The sequence below is a fragment of the Schistocerca nitens genome, chromosome 9 (assembly GCF_023898315.1).
Source record: "Schistocerca nitens isolate TAMUIC-IGC-003100 chromosome 9, iqSchNite1.1, whole genome shotgun sequence".
NCBI lineage: Eukaryota > Metazoa > Arthropoda > Insecta > Orthoptera > Acrididae > Schistocerca > Schistocerca nitens.
The window spans coordinates 453,004,831-453,018,409 of record NC_064622.1 but is presented as its reverse complement, the minus strand read 5'-3'; the positions used below and the strand labels follow the sequence as shown (position 1 = coordinate 453,018,409).

The 13,579-nt window shown below is 52.3% G+C and overlaps 46 non-coding genes across 46 annotated transcripts; 27 read left to right on the top strand and 19 right to left on the bottom strand.

Annotated features, from left to right (window-relative positions):
• Nucleotides 1-39: 39 nt before the first annotated feature.
• Nucleotides 40-111, bottom strand: Trnam-cau (transfer RNA methionine (anticodon CAU)). The gene has a single exon. It is a non-coding gene; the product is annotated as a tRNA-Met (tRNA).
• A 287-nt stretch (nucleotides 112-398) lies between these two features.
• Nucleotides 399-471, bottom strand: Trnar-acg (transfer RNA arginine (anticodon ACG)). Its single transcript has one exon. It is a non-coding gene; the product is annotated as a tRNA-Arg (tRNA).
• A 378-nt stretch (nucleotides 472-849) lies between these two features.
• On the top strand, nucleotides 850-941 carry Trnai-uau (transfer RNA isoleucine (anticodon UAU)). Its single transcript is given in 2 exon segments — nucleotides 850-887; nucleotides 906-941. It is a non-coding gene; the product is annotated as a tRNA-Ile (tRNA).
• A 107-nt stretch (nucleotides 942-1,048) lies between these two features.
• Nucleotides 1,049-1,120, top strand: Trnad-guc (transfer RNA aspartic acid (anticodon GUC)). The gene has a single exon. It is a non-coding gene; the product is annotated as a tRNA-Asp (tRNA).
• Nucleotides 1,121-1,227: 107 nt separating this feature from the next.
• On the top strand, nucleotides 1,228-1,299 carry Trnad-guc (transfer RNA aspartic acid (anticodon GUC)). The gene has a single exon. It is a non-coding gene; the product is annotated as a tRNA-Asp (tRNA).
• A 234-nt stretch (nucleotides 1,300-1,533) lies between these two features.
• Nucleotides 1,534-1,605, bottom strand: Trnam-cau (transfer RNA methionine (anticodon CAU)). Its single transcript has one exon. It is a non-coding gene; the product is annotated as a tRNA-Met (tRNA).
• Nucleotides 1,606-1,892: 287 nt separating this feature from the next.
• Nucleotides 1,893-1,965, bottom strand: Trnar-acg (transfer RNA arginine (anticodon ACG)). The gene has a single exon. It is a non-coding gene; the product is annotated as a tRNA-Arg (tRNA).
• A 378-nt stretch (nucleotides 1,966-2,343) lies between these two features.
• Trnai-uau (transfer RNA isoleucine (anticodon UAU)) lies at nucleotides 2,344-2,435 on the top strand. Its single transcript is given in 2 exon segments — nucleotides 2,344-2,381; nucleotides 2,400-2,435. It is a non-coding gene; the product is annotated as a tRNA-Ile (tRNA).
• Nucleotides 2,436-2,542: 107 nt separating this feature from the next.
• On the top strand, nucleotides 2,543-2,614 carry Trnad-guc (transfer RNA aspartic acid (anticodon GUC)). The gene has a single exon. It is a non-coding gene; the product is annotated as a tRNA-Asp (tRNA).
• Nucleotides 2,615-2,721: 107 nt separating this feature from the next.
• On the top strand, nucleotides 2,722-2,793 carry Trnad-guc (transfer RNA aspartic acid (anticodon GUC)). Its single transcript has one exon. It is a non-coding gene; the product is annotated as a tRNA-Asp (tRNA).
• Nucleotides 2,794-3,027: 234 nt separating this feature from the next.
• Trnam-cau (transfer RNA methionine (anticodon CAU)) lies at nucleotides 3,028-3,099 on the bottom strand. Its single transcript has one exon. It is a non-coding gene; the product is annotated as a tRNA-Met (tRNA).
• Nucleotides 3,100-3,386: 287 nt separating this feature from the next.
• Trnar-acg (transfer RNA arginine (anticodon ACG)) lies at nucleotides 3,387-3,459 on the bottom strand. The gene has a single exon. It is a non-coding gene; the product is annotated as a tRNA-Arg (tRNA).
• A 378-nt stretch (nucleotides 3,460-3,837) lies between these two features.
• Trnai-uau (transfer RNA isoleucine (anticodon UAU)) lies at nucleotides 3,838-3,929 on the top strand. The gene is given in 2 exon segments: nucleotides 3,838-3,875; nucleotides 3,894-3,929. It is a non-coding gene; the product is annotated as a tRNA-Ile (tRNA).
• A 107-nt stretch (nucleotides 3,930-4,036) lies between these two features.
• Nucleotides 4,037-4,108, top strand: Trnad-guc (transfer RNA aspartic acid (anticodon GUC)). The gene has a single exon. It is a non-coding gene; the product is annotated as a tRNA-Asp (tRNA).
• Nucleotides 4,109-4,215: 107 nt separating this feature from the next.
• Trnad-guc (transfer RNA aspartic acid (anticodon GUC)) lies at nucleotides 4,216-4,287 on the top strand. The gene has a single exon. It is a non-coding gene; the product is annotated as a tRNA-Asp (tRNA).
• A 234-nt stretch (nucleotides 4,288-4,521) lies between these two features.
• Nucleotides 4,522-4,593, bottom strand: Trnam-cau (transfer RNA methionine (anticodon CAU)). The gene has a single exon. It is a non-coding gene; the product is annotated as a tRNA-Met (tRNA).
• A 287-nt stretch (nucleotides 4,594-4,880) lies between these two features.
• Nucleotides 4,881-4,953, bottom strand: Trnar-acg (transfer RNA arginine (anticodon ACG)). The gene has a single exon. It is a non-coding gene; the product is annotated as a tRNA-Arg (tRNA).
• Nucleotides 4,954-5,331: 378 nt separating this feature from the next.
• Trnai-uau (transfer RNA isoleucine (anticodon UAU)) lies at nucleotides 5,332-5,423 on the top strand. Its single transcript is given in 2 exon segments — nucleotides 5,332-5,369; nucleotides 5,388-5,423. It is a non-coding gene; the product is annotated as a tRNA-Ile (tRNA).
• A 107-nt stretch (nucleotides 5,424-5,530) lies between these two features.
• On the top strand, nucleotides 5,531-5,602 carry Trnad-guc (transfer RNA aspartic acid (anticodon GUC)). The gene has a single exon. It is a non-coding gene; the product is annotated as a tRNA-Asp (tRNA).
• A 107-nt stretch (nucleotides 5,603-5,709) lies between these two features.
• On the top strand, nucleotides 5,710-5,781 carry Trnad-guc (transfer RNA aspartic acid (anticodon GUC)). Its single transcript has one exon. It is a non-coding gene; the product is annotated as a tRNA-Asp (tRNA).
• A 234-nt stretch (nucleotides 5,782-6,015) lies between these two features.
• Trnam-cau (transfer RNA methionine (anticodon CAU)) lies at nucleotides 6,016-6,087 on the bottom strand. The gene has a single exon. It is a non-coding gene; the product is annotated as a tRNA-Met (tRNA).
• A 287-nt stretch (nucleotides 6,088-6,374) lies between these two features.
• Trnar-acg (transfer RNA arginine (anticodon ACG)) lies at nucleotides 6,375-6,447 on the bottom strand. Its single transcript has one exon. It is a non-coding gene; the product is annotated as a tRNA-Arg (tRNA).
• A 378-nt stretch (nucleotides 6,448-6,825) lies between these two features.
• On the top strand, nucleotides 6,826-6,917 carry Trnai-uau (transfer RNA isoleucine (anticodon UAU)). The gene is given in 2 exon segments: nucleotides 6,826-6,863; nucleotides 6,882-6,917. It is a non-coding gene; the product is annotated as a tRNA-Ile (tRNA).
• Nucleotides 6,918-7,024: 107 nt separating this feature from the next.
• Trnad-guc (transfer RNA aspartic acid (anticodon GUC)) lies at nucleotides 7,025-7,096 on the top strand. Its single transcript has one exon. It is a non-coding gene; the product is annotated as a tRNA-Asp (tRNA).
• Nucleotides 7,097-7,203: 107 nt separating this feature from the next.
• On the top strand, nucleotides 7,204-7,275 carry Trnad-guc (transfer RNA aspartic acid (anticodon GUC)). Its single transcript has one exon. It is a non-coding gene; the product is annotated as a tRNA-Asp (tRNA).
• A 234-nt stretch (nucleotides 7,276-7,509) lies between these two features.
• On the bottom strand, nucleotides 7,510-7,581 carry Trnam-cau (transfer RNA methionine (anticodon CAU)). The gene has a single exon. It is a non-coding gene; the product is annotated as a tRNA-Met (tRNA).
• Nucleotides 7,582-7,868: 287 nt separating this feature from the next.
• Nucleotides 7,869-7,941, bottom strand: Trnar-acg (transfer RNA arginine (anticodon ACG)). Its single transcript has one exon. It is a non-coding gene; the product is annotated as a tRNA-Arg (tRNA).
• A 378-nt stretch (nucleotides 7,942-8,319) lies between these two features.
• Trnai-uau (transfer RNA isoleucine (anticodon UAU)) lies at nucleotides 8,320-8,411 on the top strand. The gene is given in 2 exon segments: nucleotides 8,320-8,357; nucleotides 8,376-8,411. It is a non-coding gene; the product is annotated as a tRNA-Ile (tRNA).
• A 107-nt stretch (nucleotides 8,412-8,518) lies between these two features.
• Nucleotides 8,519-8,590, top strand: Trnad-guc (transfer RNA aspartic acid (anticodon GUC)). The gene has a single exon. It is a non-coding gene; the product is annotated as a tRNA-Asp (tRNA).
• A 107-nt stretch (nucleotides 8,591-8,697) lies between these two features.
• On the top strand, nucleotides 8,698-8,769 carry Trnad-guc (transfer RNA aspartic acid (anticodon GUC)). The gene has a single exon. It is a non-coding gene; the product is annotated as a tRNA-Asp (tRNA).
• Nucleotides 8,770-9,003: 234 nt separating this feature from the next.
• Trnam-cau (transfer RNA methionine (anticodon CAU)) lies at nucleotides 9,004-9,075 on the bottom strand. Its single transcript has one exon. It is a non-coding gene; the product is annotated as a tRNA-Met (tRNA).
• Nucleotides 9,076-9,362: 287 nt separating this feature from the next.
• Nucleotides 9,363-9,435, bottom strand: Trnar-acg (transfer RNA arginine (anticodon ACG)). The gene has a single exon. It is a non-coding gene; the product is annotated as a tRNA-Arg (tRNA).
• A 378-nt stretch (nucleotides 9,436-9,813) lies between these two features.
• Nucleotides 9,814-9,905, top strand: Trnai-uau (transfer RNA isoleucine (anticodon UAU)). The gene is given in 2 exon segments: nucleotides 9,814-9,851; nucleotides 9,870-9,905. It is a non-coding gene; the product is annotated as a tRNA-Ile (tRNA).
• Nucleotides 9,906-10,012: 107 nt separating this feature from the next.
• Nucleotides 10,013-10,084, top strand: Trnad-guc (transfer RNA aspartic acid (anticodon GUC)). Its single transcript has one exon. It is a non-coding gene; the product is annotated as a tRNA-Asp (tRNA).
• Nucleotides 10,085-10,191: 107 nt separating this feature from the next.
• Nucleotides 10,192-10,263, top strand: Trnad-guc (transfer RNA aspartic acid (anticodon GUC)). The gene has a single exon. It is a non-coding gene; the product is annotated as a tRNA-Asp (tRNA).
• A 234-nt stretch (nucleotides 10,264-10,497) lies between these two features.
• On the bottom strand, nucleotides 10,498-10,569 carry Trnam-cau (transfer RNA methionine (anticodon CAU)). Its single transcript has one exon. It is a non-coding gene; the product is annotated as a tRNA-Met (tRNA).
• A 287-nt stretch (nucleotides 10,570-10,856) lies between these two features.
• Nucleotides 10,857-10,929, bottom strand: Trnar-acg (transfer RNA arginine (anticodon ACG)). Its single transcript has one exon. It is a non-coding gene; the product is annotated as a tRNA-Arg (tRNA).
• A 378-nt stretch (nucleotides 10,930-11,307) lies between these two features.
• On the top strand, nucleotides 11,308-11,399 carry Trnai-uau (transfer RNA isoleucine (anticodon UAU)). Its single transcript is given in 2 exon segments — nucleotides 11,308-11,345; nucleotides 11,364-11,399. It is a non-coding gene; the product is annotated as a tRNA-Ile (tRNA).
• A 107-nt stretch (nucleotides 11,400-11,506) lies between these two features.
• Nucleotides 11,507-11,578, top strand: Trnad-guc (transfer RNA aspartic acid (anticodon GUC)). Its single transcript has one exon. It is a non-coding gene; the product is annotated as a tRNA-Asp (tRNA).
• Nucleotides 11,579-11,685: 107 nt separating this feature from the next.
• On the top strand, nucleotides 11,686-11,757 carry Trnad-guc (transfer RNA aspartic acid (anticodon GUC)). Its single transcript has one exon. It is a non-coding gene; the product is annotated as a tRNA-Asp (tRNA).
• A 234-nt stretch (nucleotides 11,758-11,991) lies between these two features.
• Trnam-cau (transfer RNA methionine (anticodon CAU)) lies at nucleotides 11,992-12,063 on the bottom strand. The gene has a single exon. It is a non-coding gene; the product is annotated as a tRNA-Met (tRNA).
• A 287-nt stretch (nucleotides 12,064-12,350) lies between these two features.
• Trnar-acg (transfer RNA arginine (anticodon ACG)) lies at nucleotides 12,351-12,423 on the bottom strand. The gene has a single exon. It is a non-coding gene; the product is annotated as a tRNA-Arg (tRNA).
• Nucleotides 12,424-12,801: 378 nt separating this feature from the next.
• On the top strand, nucleotides 12,802-12,893 carry Trnai-uau (transfer RNA isoleucine (anticodon UAU)). The gene is given in 2 exon segments: nucleotides 12,802-12,839; nucleotides 12,858-12,893. It is a non-coding gene; the product is annotated as a tRNA-Ile (tRNA).
• Nucleotides 12,894-13,000: 107 nt separating this feature from the next.
• Trnad-guc (transfer RNA aspartic acid (anticodon GUC)) lies at nucleotides 13,001-13,072 on the top strand. The gene has a single exon. It is a non-coding gene; the product is annotated as a tRNA-Asp (tRNA).
• A 107-nt stretch (nucleotides 13,073-13,179) lies between these two features.
• On the top strand, nucleotides 13,180-13,251 carry Trnad-guc (transfer RNA aspartic acid (anticodon GUC)). The gene has a single exon. It is a non-coding gene; the product is annotated as a tRNA-Asp (tRNA).
• A 234-nt stretch (nucleotides 13,252-13,485) lies between these two features.
• On the bottom strand, nucleotides 13,486-13,557 carry Trnam-cau (transfer RNA methionine (anticodon CAU)). The gene has a single exon. It is a non-coding gene; the product is annotated as a tRNA-Met (tRNA).
• Between the last annotated feature and the right edge of the window lie 22 nt (nucleotides 13,558-13,579).

Below are 13,579 nucleotides of genomic sequence, written 5' to 3'. Positions count from 1 at the left end.
AATAATCGTGCTCGACACAATCAGGAAAAGAAATAATTTTAGCAGAGCGTGGTTTCGATCCACGGACCTCTGGGTTATGGGCCCAGCACGCTTCCACTGCGCCACTCTGCTGTGTGGGTGTATACTGGCTCTTCGTCACATCACTTGGGACACTTGGGCAGTGTTGTCTGCGTCGCTTTCACACGCCTACATTTGATTGCGTAACATCTCCTACAGCTCTCAGCTTGACTTGTCTCGACTTTGCTCGACTGACGCTACGCTGACGCTTGCACGCAGCGATATTTACCACGATCGCCTCGACATGCAGCTGCGAGATGCACAGGAGTAACAAAGCACTGCACGATGCGGCGACATACGAAATCCACTGCCCAGCTACGCGTTGGCAACTAACAAAATGCCGACCCTGCCAGGATTCGAACCTGGAATCTTCTGATCCGTAGTCAGACGCGTTATCCGTTGCGCCACAGGGCCAGTGGCAGCATTTCTCGCTACGAGACAAGTGCAATTCGCTAAGAAACGTGTTCTCCAGGGCTCATCAAGCTCCCAAGGAAGGCACCACTCGTCCAGCTGCGTGGTCGCGGTGCGCCTGCAGAGCTTGGAGCTTGCCACACATCTGCGCTCGCTGTTCGACAGGTAGCACGAGGCAAGGCGCGCGTTTTTCTGCATTTTTTCGATGACGAGAGGCGGTTGATGTGCATGTAAGCGTAGCATATCAAACACGAATAGCACGAAGCATTCGTACTTAGGTGCCAAAGTCGCAGTATGGCCGCAGGTGGCGATCATATGTTTTTGTAGCCACCACTGGTTTGCAGCAAAGCGAATATGGCTAACTGAGAGCGTTTCGCTGTAGCCCCAGTGGCGCAATTGGTTAGCGCACGGTACTTATAAGGCAGTAGCCGTGAGCAATGCCGGGGTTGTGAGTTCGAGCCTCACCTGGGGCATACTTTTATTTCGTAGCAGCTGTCTCTGACAGCATCGGGAGGCTACATTTCAGATGTATCAGCTATGTCAGCAAGATTAATGTGCATTATAGGCGCTAGTTGCGTCTTCCTCGGTAGTATAGTGGTTAGTATCCCCGCCTGTCACGCGGGAGACCGGGGTTCGATTCCCCGCCGGGGAGGCACACTAGATTTTTAATTATTGCACTATCAGTCGCCGAACTTAGTGTAGACCGTTTACAGCTACTTGCAACAAGTGTCTCCCACACAGACAGCTGCCTGCATCCCGTCCTCGGTAGTATAGTGGTTAGTATCCCCGCCTGTCACGCGGGAGACCGGGGTTCGATTCCCCGCCGGGGAGACGCGATTTTTATCTCACAAACCTGCTCGAGTGTTGCGCGTGTGGGGCGGAAGAGCATTAACTTTGCCATTAACTTGCTGCAAAATCTTAAAAAATGATGCATCATAGGAAGTAGTTCTCGCATTCTTCACACTTCAGAATTACGGGGTTTGCTTTTGAGGCTGAATCAATGCCCCCAGCCGACTCTCTAGGCGTAATAATCGTGCTCGACACAATCAGGAAAAGAAATAATTTTAGCAGAGCGTGGTTTCGATCCACGGACCTCTGGGTTATGGGCCCAGCACGCTTCCACTGCGCCACTCTGCTGTGTGGGTGTATACTGGCTCTTCGTCACATCACTTGGGACACTTGGGCAGTGTTGTCTGCGTCGCTTTCACACGCCTACATTTGATTGCGTAACATCTCCTACAGCTCTCAGCTTGACTTGTCTCGACTTTGCTCGACTGACGCTACGCTGACGCTTGCACGCAGCGATATTTACCACGATCGCCTCGACATGCAGCTGCGAGATGCACAGGAGTAACAAAGCACTGCACGATGCGGCGACATACGAAATCCACTGCCCAGCTACGCGTTGGCAACTAACAAAATGCCGACCCTGCCAGGATTCGAACCTGGAATCTTCTGATCCGTAGTCAGACGCGTTATCCGTTGCGCCACAGGGCCAGTGGCAGCATTTCTCGCTACGAGACAAGTGCAATTCGCTAAGAAACGTGTTCTCCAGGGCTCATCAAGCTCCCAAGGAAGGCACCACTCGTCCAGCTGCGTGGTCGCGGTGCGCCTGCAGAGCTTGGAGCTTGCCACACATCTGCGCTCGCTGTTCGACAGGTAGCACGAGGCAAGGCGCGCGTTTTTCTGCATTTTTTCGATGACGAGAGGCGGTTGATGTGCATGTAAGCGTAGCATATCAAACACGAATAGCACGAAGCATTCGTACTTAGGTGCCAAAGTCGCAGTATGGCCGCAGGTGGCGATCATATGTTTTTGTAGCCACCACTGGTTTGCAGCAAAGCGAATATGGCTAACTGAGAGCGTTTCGCTGTAGCCCCAGTGGCGCAATTGGTTAGCGCACGGTACTTATAAGGCAGTAGCCGTGAGCAATGCCGGGGTTGTGAGTTCGAGCCTCACCTGGGGCATACTTTTATTTCGTAGCAGCTGTCTCTGACAGCATCGGGAGGCTACATTTCAGATGTATCAGCTATGTCAGCAAGATTAATGTGCATTATAGGCGCTAGTTGCGTCTTCCTCGGTAGTATAGTGGTTAGTATCCCCGCCTGTCACGCGGGAGACCGGGGTTCGATTCCCCGCCGGGGAGGCACACTAGATTTTTAATTATTGCACTATCAGTCGCCGAACTTAGTGTAGACCGTTTACAGCTACTTGCAACAAGTGTCTCCCACACAGACAGCTGCCTGCATCCCGTCCTCGGTAGTATAGTGGTTAGTATCCCCGCCTGTCACGCGGGAGACCGGGGTTCGATTCCCCGCCGGGGAGACGCGATTTTTATCTCACAAACCTGCTCGAGTGTTGCGCGTGTGGGGCGGAAGAGCATTAACTTTGCCATTAACTTGCTGCAAAATCTTAAAAAATGATGCATCATAGGAAGTAGTTCTCGCATTCTTCACACTTCAGAATTACGGGGTTTGCTTTTGAGGCTGAATCAATGCCCACAGCCGACTCTCTAGGCGTAATAATCGTGCTCGACACAATCAGGAAAAGAAATAATTTTAGCAGAGCGTGGTTTCGATCCACGGACCTCTGGGTTATGGGCCCAGCACGCTTCCACTGCGCCACTCTGCTGTGTGGGTGTATACTGGCTCTTCGTCACATCACTTGGGACACTTGGGCAGTGTTGTCTGCGTCGCTTTCACACGCCTACATTTGATTGCGTAACATCTCCTACAGCTCTCAGCTTGACTTGTCTCGACTTTGCTCGACTGACGCTACGCTGACGCTTGCACGCAGCGATATTTACCACGATCGCCTCGACATGCAGCTGCGAGATGCACAGGAGTAACAAAGCACTGCACGATGCGGCGACATACGAAATCCACTGCCCAGCTACGCGTTGGCAACTAACAAAATGCCGACCCTGCCAGGATTCGAACCTGGAATCTTCTGATCCGTAGTCAGACGCGTTATCCGTTGCGCCACAGGGCCAGTGGCAGCATTTCTCGCTACGAGACAAGTGCAATTCGCTAAGAAACGTGTTCTCCAGGGCTCATCAAGCTCCCAAGGAAGGCACCACTCGTCCAGCTGCGTGGTCGCGGTGCGCCTGCAGAGCTTGGAGCTTGCCACACATCTGCGCTCGCTGTTCGACAGATAGCACGAGGCAAGGCGCGCGTTTTTCTGCATTTTTTCGATGACGAGAGGCGGTTGATGTGCATGTAAGCGTAGCATATCAAACACGAATAGCACGAAGCATTCGTACTTAGGTGCCAAAGTCGCAGTATGGCCGCAGGTGGCGATCATATGTTTTTGTAGCCACCACTGGTTTGCAGCAAAGCGAATATGGCTAACTGAGAGCGTTTCGCTGTAGCCCCAGTGGCGCAATTGGTTAGCGCACGGTACTTATAAGGCAGTAGCCGTGAGCAATGCCGGGGTTGTGAGTTCGAGCCTCACCTGGGGCATACTTTTATTTCGTAGCAGCTGTCTCTGACAGCATCGGGAGGCTACATTTCAGATGTATCAGCTATGTCAGCAAGATTAATGTGCATTATAGGCGCTAGTTGCGTCTTCCTCGGTAGTATAGTGGTTAGTATCCCCGCCTGTCACGCGGGAGACCGGGGTTCGATTCCCCGCCGGGGAGGCACACTAGATTTTTAATTATTGCACTATCAGTCGCCGAACTTAGTGTAGACCGTTTACAGCTACTTGCAACAAGTGTCTCCCACACAGACAGCTGCCTGCATCCCGTCCTCGGTAGTATAGTGGTTAGTATCCCCGCCTGTCACGCGGGAGACCGGGGTTCGATTCCCCGCCGGGGAGACGCGATTTTTATCTCACAAACCTGCTCGAGTGTTGCGCGTGTGGGGCGGAAGAGCATTAACTTTGCCATTAACTTGCTGCAAAATCTTAAAAAATGATGCATCATAGGAAGTAGTTCTCGCATTCTTCACACTTCAGAATTACGGGGTTTGCTTTTGAGGCTGAATCAATGCCCCCAGCCGACTCTCTAGGCGTAATAATCGTGCTCGACACAATCAGGAAAAGAAATAATTTTAGCAGAGCGTGGTTTCGATCCACGGACCTCTGGGTTATGGGCCCAGCACGCTTCCACTGCGCCACTCTGCTGTGTGGGTGTATACTGGCTCTTCGTCACATCACTTGGGACACTTGGGCAGTGTTGTCTGCGTCGCTTTCACACGCCTACATTTGATTGCGTAACATCTCCTACAGCTCTCAGCTTGACTTGTCTCGACTTTGCTCGACTGACGCTACGCTGACGCTTGCACGCAGCGATATTTACCACGATCGCCTCGACATGCAGCTGCGAGATGCACAGGAGTAACAAAGCACTGCACGATGCGGCGACATACGAAATCCACTGCCCAGCTACGCGTTGGCAACTAACAAAATGCCGACCCTGCCAGGATTCGAACCTGGAATCTTCTGATCCGTAGTCAGACGCGTTATCCGTTGCGCCACAGGGCCAGTGGCAGCATTTCTCGCTACGAGACAAGTGCAATTCGCTAAGAAACGTGTTCTCCAGGGCTCATCAAGCTCCCAAGGAAGGCACCACTCGTCCAGCTGCGTGGTCGCGGTGCGCCTGCAGAGCTTGGAGCTTGCCACACATCTGCGCTCGCTGTTCGACAGGTAGCACGAGGCAAGGCGCGCGTTTTTCTGCATTTTTTCGATGACGAGAGGCGGTTGATGTGCATGTAAGCGTAGCATATCAAACACGAATAGCACGAAGCATTCGTACTTAGGTGCCAAAGTCGCAGTATGGCCGCAGGTGGCGATCATATGTTTTTGTAGCCACCACTGGTTTGCAGCAAAGCGAATATGGCTAACTGAGAGCGTTTCGCTGTAGCCCCAGTGGCGCAATTGGTTAGCGCACGGTACTTATAAGGCAGTAGCCGTGAGCAATGCCGGGGTTGTGAGTTCGAGCCTCACCTGGGGCATACTTTTATTTCGTAGCAGCTGTCTCTGACAGCATCGGGAGGCTACATTTCAGATGTATCAGCTATGTCAGCAAGATTAATGTGCATTATAGGCGCTAGTTGCGTCTTCCTCGGTAGTATAGTGGTTAGTATCCCCGCCTGTCACGCGGGAGACCGGGGTTCGATTCCCCGCCGGGGAGGCACACTAGATTTTTAATTATTGCACTATCAGTCGCCGAACTTAGTGTAGACCGTTTACAGCTACTTGCAACAAGTGTCTCCCACACAGACAGCTGCCTGCATCCCGTCCTCGGTAGTATAGTGGTTAGTATCCCCGCCTGTCACGCGGGAGACCGGTGTTCGATTCCCCGCCGGGGAGACGCGATTTTTATCTCACAAACCTGCTCGAGTGTTGCGCGTGTGGGGCGGAAGAGCATTAACTTTGCCATTAACTTGCTGCAAAATCTTAAAAAATGATGCATCATAGGAAGTAGTTCTCGCATTCTTCACACTTCAGAATTACGGGGTTTGCTTTTGAGGCTGAATCAATGCCCCCAGCCGACTCTCTAGGCGTAATAATCGTGCTCGACACAATCAGGAAAAGAAATAATTTTAGCAGAGCGTGGTTTCGATCCACGGACCTCTGGGTTATGGGCCCAGCACGCTTCCACTGCGCCACTCTGCTGTGTGGGTGTATACTGGCTCTTCGTCACATCACTTGGGACACTTGGGCAGTGTTGTCTGCGTCGCTTTCACACGCCTACATTTGATTGCGTAACATCTCCTACAGCTCTCAGCTTGACTTGTCTCGACTTTGCTCGACTGACGCTACGCTGACGCTTGCACGCAGCGATATTTACCACGATCGCCTCGACATGCAGCTGCGAGATGCACAGGAGTAACAAAGCACTGCACGATGCGGCGACATACGAAATCCACTGCCCAGCTACGCGTTGGCAACTAACAAAATGCCGACCCTGCCAGGATTCGAACCTGGAATCTTCTGATCCGTAGTCAGACGCGTTATCCGTTGCGCCACAGGGCCAGTGGCAGCATTTCTCGCTACGAGACAAGTGCAATTCGCTAAGAAACGTGTTCTCCAGGGCTCATCAAGCTCCCAAGGAAGGCACCACTCGTCCAGCTGCGTGGTCGCGGTGCGCCTGCAGAGCTTGGAGCTTGCCACACATCTGCGCTCGCTGTTCGACAGGTAGCACGAGGCAAGGCGCGCGTTTTTCTGCATTTTTTCGATGACGAGAGGCGGTTGATGTGCATGTAAGCGTAGCATATCAAACACGAATAGCACGAAGCATTCGTACTTAGGTGCCAAAGTCGCAGTATGGCCGCAGGTGGCGATCATATGTTTTTGTAGCCACCACTGGTTTGCAGCAAAGCGAATATGGCTAACTGAGAGCGTTTCGCTGTAGCCCCAGTGGCGCAATTGGTTAGCGCACGGTACTTATAAGGCAGTAGCCGTGAGCAATGCCGGGGTTGTGAGTTCGAGCCTCACCTGGGGCATACTTTTATTTCGTAGCAGCTGTCTCTGACAGCATCGGGAGGCTACATTTCAGATGTATCAGCTATGTCAGCAAGATTAATGTGCATTATAGGCGCTAGTTGCGTCTTCCTCGGTAGTATAGTGGTTAGTATCCCCGCCTGTCACGCGGGAGACCGGGGTTCGATTCCCCGCCGGGGAGGCACACTAGATTTTTAATTATTGCACTATCAGTCGCCGAACTTAGTGTAGACCGTTTACAGCTACTTGCAACAAGTGTCTCCCACACAGACAGCTGCCTGCATCCCGTCCTCGGTAGTATAGCGGTTAGTATCCCCGCCTGTCACGCGGGAGACCGGGGTTCGATTCCCCGCCGGGGAGACGCGATTTTTATCTCACAAACCTGCTCGAGTGTTGCGCGTGTGGGGCGGAAGAGCATTAACTTTGCCATTAACTTGCTGCAAAATCTTAAAAAATGATGCATCATAGGAAGTAGTTCTCGCATTCTTCACACTTCAGAATTACGGGGTTTGCTTTTGAGGCTGAATCAATGCCCCCAGCCGACTCTCTAGGCGTAATAATCGTGCTCGACACAATCAGGAAAAGAAATAATTTTAGCAGAGCGTGGTTTCGATCCACGGACCTCTGGGTTATGGGCCCAGCACGCTTCCACTGCGCCACTCTGCTGTGTGGGTGTATACTGGCTCTTCGTCACATCACTTGGGACACTTGGGCAGTGTTGTCTGCGTCGCTTTCACACGCCTACATTTGATTGCGTAACATCTCCTACAGCTCTCAGCTTGACTTGTCTCGACTTTGCTCGACTGACGCTACGCTGACGCTTGCACGCAGCGATATTTACCACGATCGCCTCGACATGCAGCTGCGAGATGCACAGGAGTAACAAAGCACTGCACGATGCGGCGACATACGAAATCCACTGCCCAGCTACGCGTTGGCAACTAACAAAATGCCGACCCTGCCAGGATTCGAACCTGGAATCTTCTGATCCGTAGTCAGACGCGTTATCCGTTGCGCCACAGGGCCAGTGGCAGCATTTCTCGCTACGAGACAAGTGCAATTCGCTAAGAAACGTGTTCTCCAGGGCTCATCAAGCTCCCAAGGAAGGCACCACTCGTCCAGCTGCGTGGTCGCGGTGCGCCTGCAGAGCTTGGAGCTTGCCACACATCTGCGCTCGCTGTTCGACAGGTAGCACGAGGCAAGGCGCGCGTTTTTCTGCATTTTTTCGATGACGAGAGGCGGTTGATGTGCATGTAAGCGTAGCATATCAAACACGAATAGCACGAAGCATTCGTACTTAGGTGCCAAAGTCGCAGTATGGCCGCAGGTGGCGATCATATGTTTTTGTAGCCACCACTGGTTTGCAGCAAAGCGAATATGGCTAACTGAGAGCGTTTCGCTGTAGCCCCAGTGGCGCAATTGGTTAGCGCACGGTACTTATAAGGCAGTAGCCGTGAGCAATGCCGGGGTTGTGAGTTCGAGCCTCACCTGGGGCATACTTTTATTTCGTAGCAGCTGTCTCTGACAGCATCGGGAGGCTACATTTCAGATGTATCAGCTATGTCAGCAAGATTAATGTGCATTATAGGCGCTAGTTGCGTCTTCCTCGGTAGTATAGTGGTTAGTATCCCCGCCTGTCACGCGGGAGACCGGGGTTCGATTCCCCGCCGGGGAGGCACACTAGATTTTTAATTATTGCACTATCAGTCGCCGAACTTAGTGTAGACCGTTTACAGCTACTTGCAACAAGTGTCTCCCACACAGACAGCTGCCTGCATCCCGTCCTCGGTAGTATAGTGGTTAGTATCCCCGCCTGTCACGCGGGAGACCGGGGTTCGATTCCCCGCCGGGGAGACGCGATTTTTATCTCACAAACCTGCTCGAGTGTTGCGCGTGTGGGGCGGAAGAGCATTAACTTTGCCATTAACTTGCTGCAAAATCTTAAAAAATGATGCATCATAGGAAGTAGTTCTCGCATTCTTCACACTTCAGAATTACGGGGTTTGCTTTTGAGGCTGAATCAATGCCCCCAGCCGACTCTCTAGGCGTAATAATCGTGCTCGACACAATCAGGAAAAGAAATAATTTTAGCAGAGCGTGGTTTCGATCCACGGACCTCTGGGTTATGGGCCCAGCACGCTTCCACTGCGCCACTCTGCTGTGTGGGTGTATACTGGCTCTTCGTCACATCACTTGGGACACTTGGGCAGTGTTGTCTGCGTCGCTTTCACACGCCTACATTTGATTGCGTAACATCTCCTACAGCTCTCAGCTTGACTTGTCTCGACTTTGCTCGACTGACGCTACGCTGACGCTTGCACGCAGCGATATTTACCACGATCGCCTCGACATGCAGCTGCGAGATGCACAGGAGTAACAAAGCACTGCACGATGCGGCGACATACGAAATCCACTGCCCAGCTACGCGTTGGCAACTAACAAAATGCCGACCCTGCCAGGATTCGAACCTGGAATCTTCCGATCCGTAGTCAGACGCGTTATCCGTTGCGCCACAGGGCCAGTGGCAGCATTTCTCGCTACGAGACAAGTGCAATTCGCTAAGAAACGTGTTCTCCAGGGCTCATCAAGCTCCCAAGGAAGGCACCACTCGTCCAGCTGCGTGGTCGCGGTGCGCCTGCAGAGCTTGGAGCTTGCCACACATCTGCGCTCGCTGTTCGACAGGTAGCACGAGGCAAGGCGCGCGTTTTTCTGCATTTTTTCGATGACGAGAGGCGGTTGATGTGCATGTAAGCGTAGCATATCAAACACGAATAGCACGAAGCATTCGTACTTAGGTGCCAAAGTCGCAGTATGGCCGCAGGTGGCGATCATATGTTTTTGTAGCCACCACTGGTTTGCAGCAAAGCGAATATGGCTAACTGAGAGCGTTTCGCTGTAGCCCCAGTGGCGCAATTGGTTAGCGCACGGTACTTATAAGGCAGTAGCCGTGAGCAATGCCGGGGTTGTGAGTTCGAGCCTCACCTGGGGCATACTTTTATTTCGTAGCAGCTGTCTCTGACAGCATCGGGAGGCTACATTTCAGATGTATCAGCTATGTCAGCAAGATTAATGTGCATTATAGGCGCTAGTTGCGTCTTCCTCGGTAGTATAGTGGTTAGTATCCCCGCCTGTCACGCGGGAGACCGGGGTTCGATTCCCCGCCGGGGAGGCACACTAGATTTTTAATTATTGCACTATCAGTCGCCGAACTTAGTGTAGACCGTTTACAGCTACTTGCAACAAGTGTCTCCCACACAGACAGCTGCCTGCATCCCGTCCTCGGTAGTATAGTGGTTAGTATCCCCGCCTGTCACGCGGGAGACCGGGGTTCGATTCCCCGCCGGGGAGACGCGATTTTTATCTCACAAACCTGCTCGAGTGTTGCGCGTGTGGGGCGGAAGAGCATTAACTTTGCCATTAACTTGCTGCAAAATCTTAAAAAATGATGCATCATAGGAAGTAGTTCTCGCATTCTTCACACTTCAGAATTACGGGGTTTGCTTTTGAGGCTGAATCAATGCCCCCAGCCGACTCTCTAGGCGTAATAATCGTGCTCGACACAATCAGGAAAAGAAATAATTTTAGCAGAGCGTGGTTTCGATCCACGGACCTCTGGGTTATGGGCCCAGCACGCTTCCACTGCGCCACTCTGCTGTGTGGGTGTATACTGGCTCTTCGTCACATCACTTGGGACACTTGGGCAGTGTTGTCTGCGTCGCTTTCACACGCCTACATTTGATTGCGTAACATCTCCTACAGCTCTCAGCTTGACTTGTCTCGACTTTGCTCGACTGACGCTACGCTGACGCTTGCACGCAGCGATATTTACCACGATCGCCTCGACATGCAGCTGCGAGATGCACAGGAGTAACAAAGCACTGCACGATGCGGCGACATACGAAATCCACTGCCCAGCTACGCGTTGGCAACTAACAAAATGCCGACCCTGCCAGGATTCGAACCTGGAATCTTCTGATCCGTAGTCAGACGCGTTATCCGTTGCGCCACAGGGCCAGTGGCAGCATTTCTCGCTACGAGACAAGTGCAATTCGCTAAGAAACGTGTTCTCCAGGGCTCATCAAGCTCCCAAGGAAGGCACCACTCGTCCAGCTGCGTGGTCGCGGTGCGCCTGCAGAGCTTGGAGCTTGCCACACATCTGCGCTCGCTGTTCGACAGGTAGCACGAGGCAAGGCGCGCGTTTTTCTGCATTTTTTCGATGACGAGAGGCGGTTGATGTGCATGTAAGCGTAGCATATCAAACACGAATAGCACGAAGCATTCGTACTTAGGTGCCAAAGTCGCAGTATGGCCGCAGGTGGCGATCATATGTTTTTGTAGCCACCACTGGTTTGCAGCAAAGCGAATATGGCTAACTGAGAGCGTTTCGCTGTAGCCCCAGTGGCGCAATTGGTTAGCGCACGGTACTTATAAGGCAGTAGCCGTGAGCAATGCCGGGGTTGTGAGTTCGAGCCTCACCTGGGGCATACTTTTATTTCGTAGCAGCTGTCTCTGACAGCATCGGGAGGCTACATTTCAGATGTATCAGCTATGTCAGCAAGATTAATGTGCATTATAGGCGCTAGTTGCGTCTTCCTCGGTAGTATAGTGGTTAGTATCCCCGCCTGTCACGCGGGAGACCGGGGTTCGATTCCCCGCCGGGGAGGCACACTAGATTTTTAATTATTGCACTATCAGTCGCCGAACTTAGTGTAGACCGTTTACAGCTACTTGCAACAAGTGTCTCCCACACAGACAGCTGCCTGCATCCCGTCCTCGGTAGTATAGTGGTTAGTATCCCCGCCTGTCACGCGGGAGACCGGGGTTCGATTCCCCGCCGGGGAGACGCGATTTTTATCTCACAAACCTGCTCGAGTGTTGCGCGTGTGGGGCGGAAGAGCATTAACTTTGCCATTAACTTGCTGCAAAATCTTAAAAAATGATGCATCATAGGAAGTAGTTCTCGCATTCTTCACACTTCAGAATTACGGGGTTTGCTTTTGAGGCTGAATCAATGCCCCCAGCCGACTCTCTAGGCGTAATAATCGTGCTCGACACAATCAGGAAAAGAAATAATTTTAGCAGAGCGTGGTTTCGATCCACGGACCTCTGGGTTATGGGCCCAGCACGCTTCCACTGCGCCACTCTGCTGTGTGGGTGTATACTGGCTCTTCGTCACATCACTTGGGACACTTGGGCAGTGTTGTCTGCGTCGCTTTCACACGCCTACATTTGATTGCGTAACATCTCCTACAGCTCTCAGCTTGACTTGTCTCGACTTTGCTCGACTGACGCTACGCTGACGCTTGCACGCAGCGATATTTACCACGATCGCCTCGACATGCAGCTGCGAGATGCACAGGAGTAACAAAGCACTGCACGATGCGGCGACATACGAAATCCACTGCCCAGCTACGCGTTGGCAACTAACAAAATGCCGACCCTGCCAGGATTCGAACCTGGAATCTTCTGATCCGTAGTCAGACGCGTTATCCGTTGCGCCACAGGGCCAGTGGCAGCATTTCTCGCTACGAGACAAGTGCAATTCGCTAAGAAACGTGTTCTCCAGGGCTCATCAAGCTCCCAAGGAAGGCACCACTCGTCCAGCTGCGTGGTCGCGGTGCGCCTGCAGAGCTTGGAGCTTGCCACACATCTGCGCTCGCTGTTCGACAGGTAGCACGAGGCAAGGCGCGCGTTTTTCTGCATTTTTTCGATGACGAGAGGCGGTTGATGTGCATGTAAGCGTAGCATATCAAACACGAATAGCACGAAGCATTCGTACTTAGGTGCCAAAGTCGCAGTATGGCCGCAGGTGGCGATCATATGTTTTTGTAGCCACCACTGGTTTGCAGCAAAGCGAATATGGCTAACTGAGAACGTTTCGCTGTAGCCCCAGTGGCGCAATTGGTTAGCGCACGGTACTTATAAGGCAGTAGCCGTGAGCAATGCCGGGGTTGTGAGTTCGAGCCTCACCTGGGGCATACTTTTATTTCGTAGCAGCTGTCTCTGACAGCATCGGGAGGCTACATTTCAGATGTATCAGCTATGTCAGCAAGATTAATGTGCATTATAGGCGCTAGTTGCGTCTTCCTCGGTAGTATAGTGGTTAGTATCCCCGCCTGTCACGCGGGAGACCGGGGTTCGATTCCCCGCCGGGGAGGCACACTAGATTTTTAATTATTGCACTATCAGTCGCCGAACTTAGTGTAGACCGTTTACAGCTACTTGCAACAAGTGTCTCCCACACAGACAGCTGCCTGCATCCCGTCCTCGGTAGTATAGTGGTTAGTATCCCCGCCTGTCACGCGGGAGACCGGGGTTCGATTCCCCGCCGGGGAGACGCGATTTTTATCTCACAAACCTGCTCGAGTGTTGCGCGTGTGGGGCGGAAGAGCATTAACTTTGCCATTAACTTGCTGCAAAATCTTAAAAAATGATGCATCATAGGAAGTAGTTCTCGCATTCTTCACACTTCAGAATTACGGGGTTTGCTTTTGAGGCTGAATCAATGCCCCCAGCCGACTCTCTAGGCGTAATAATCGTGCTCGACACAATCAGGAAAAGAAATAATTTTAGCAGAGCGTGGTTTCGATCCACGGACCTCTGGGTTATGGGCCCAGCACGCTTCCACTGCGCCACTCTGCTGTGTGGGTGTATACTGGCTCTT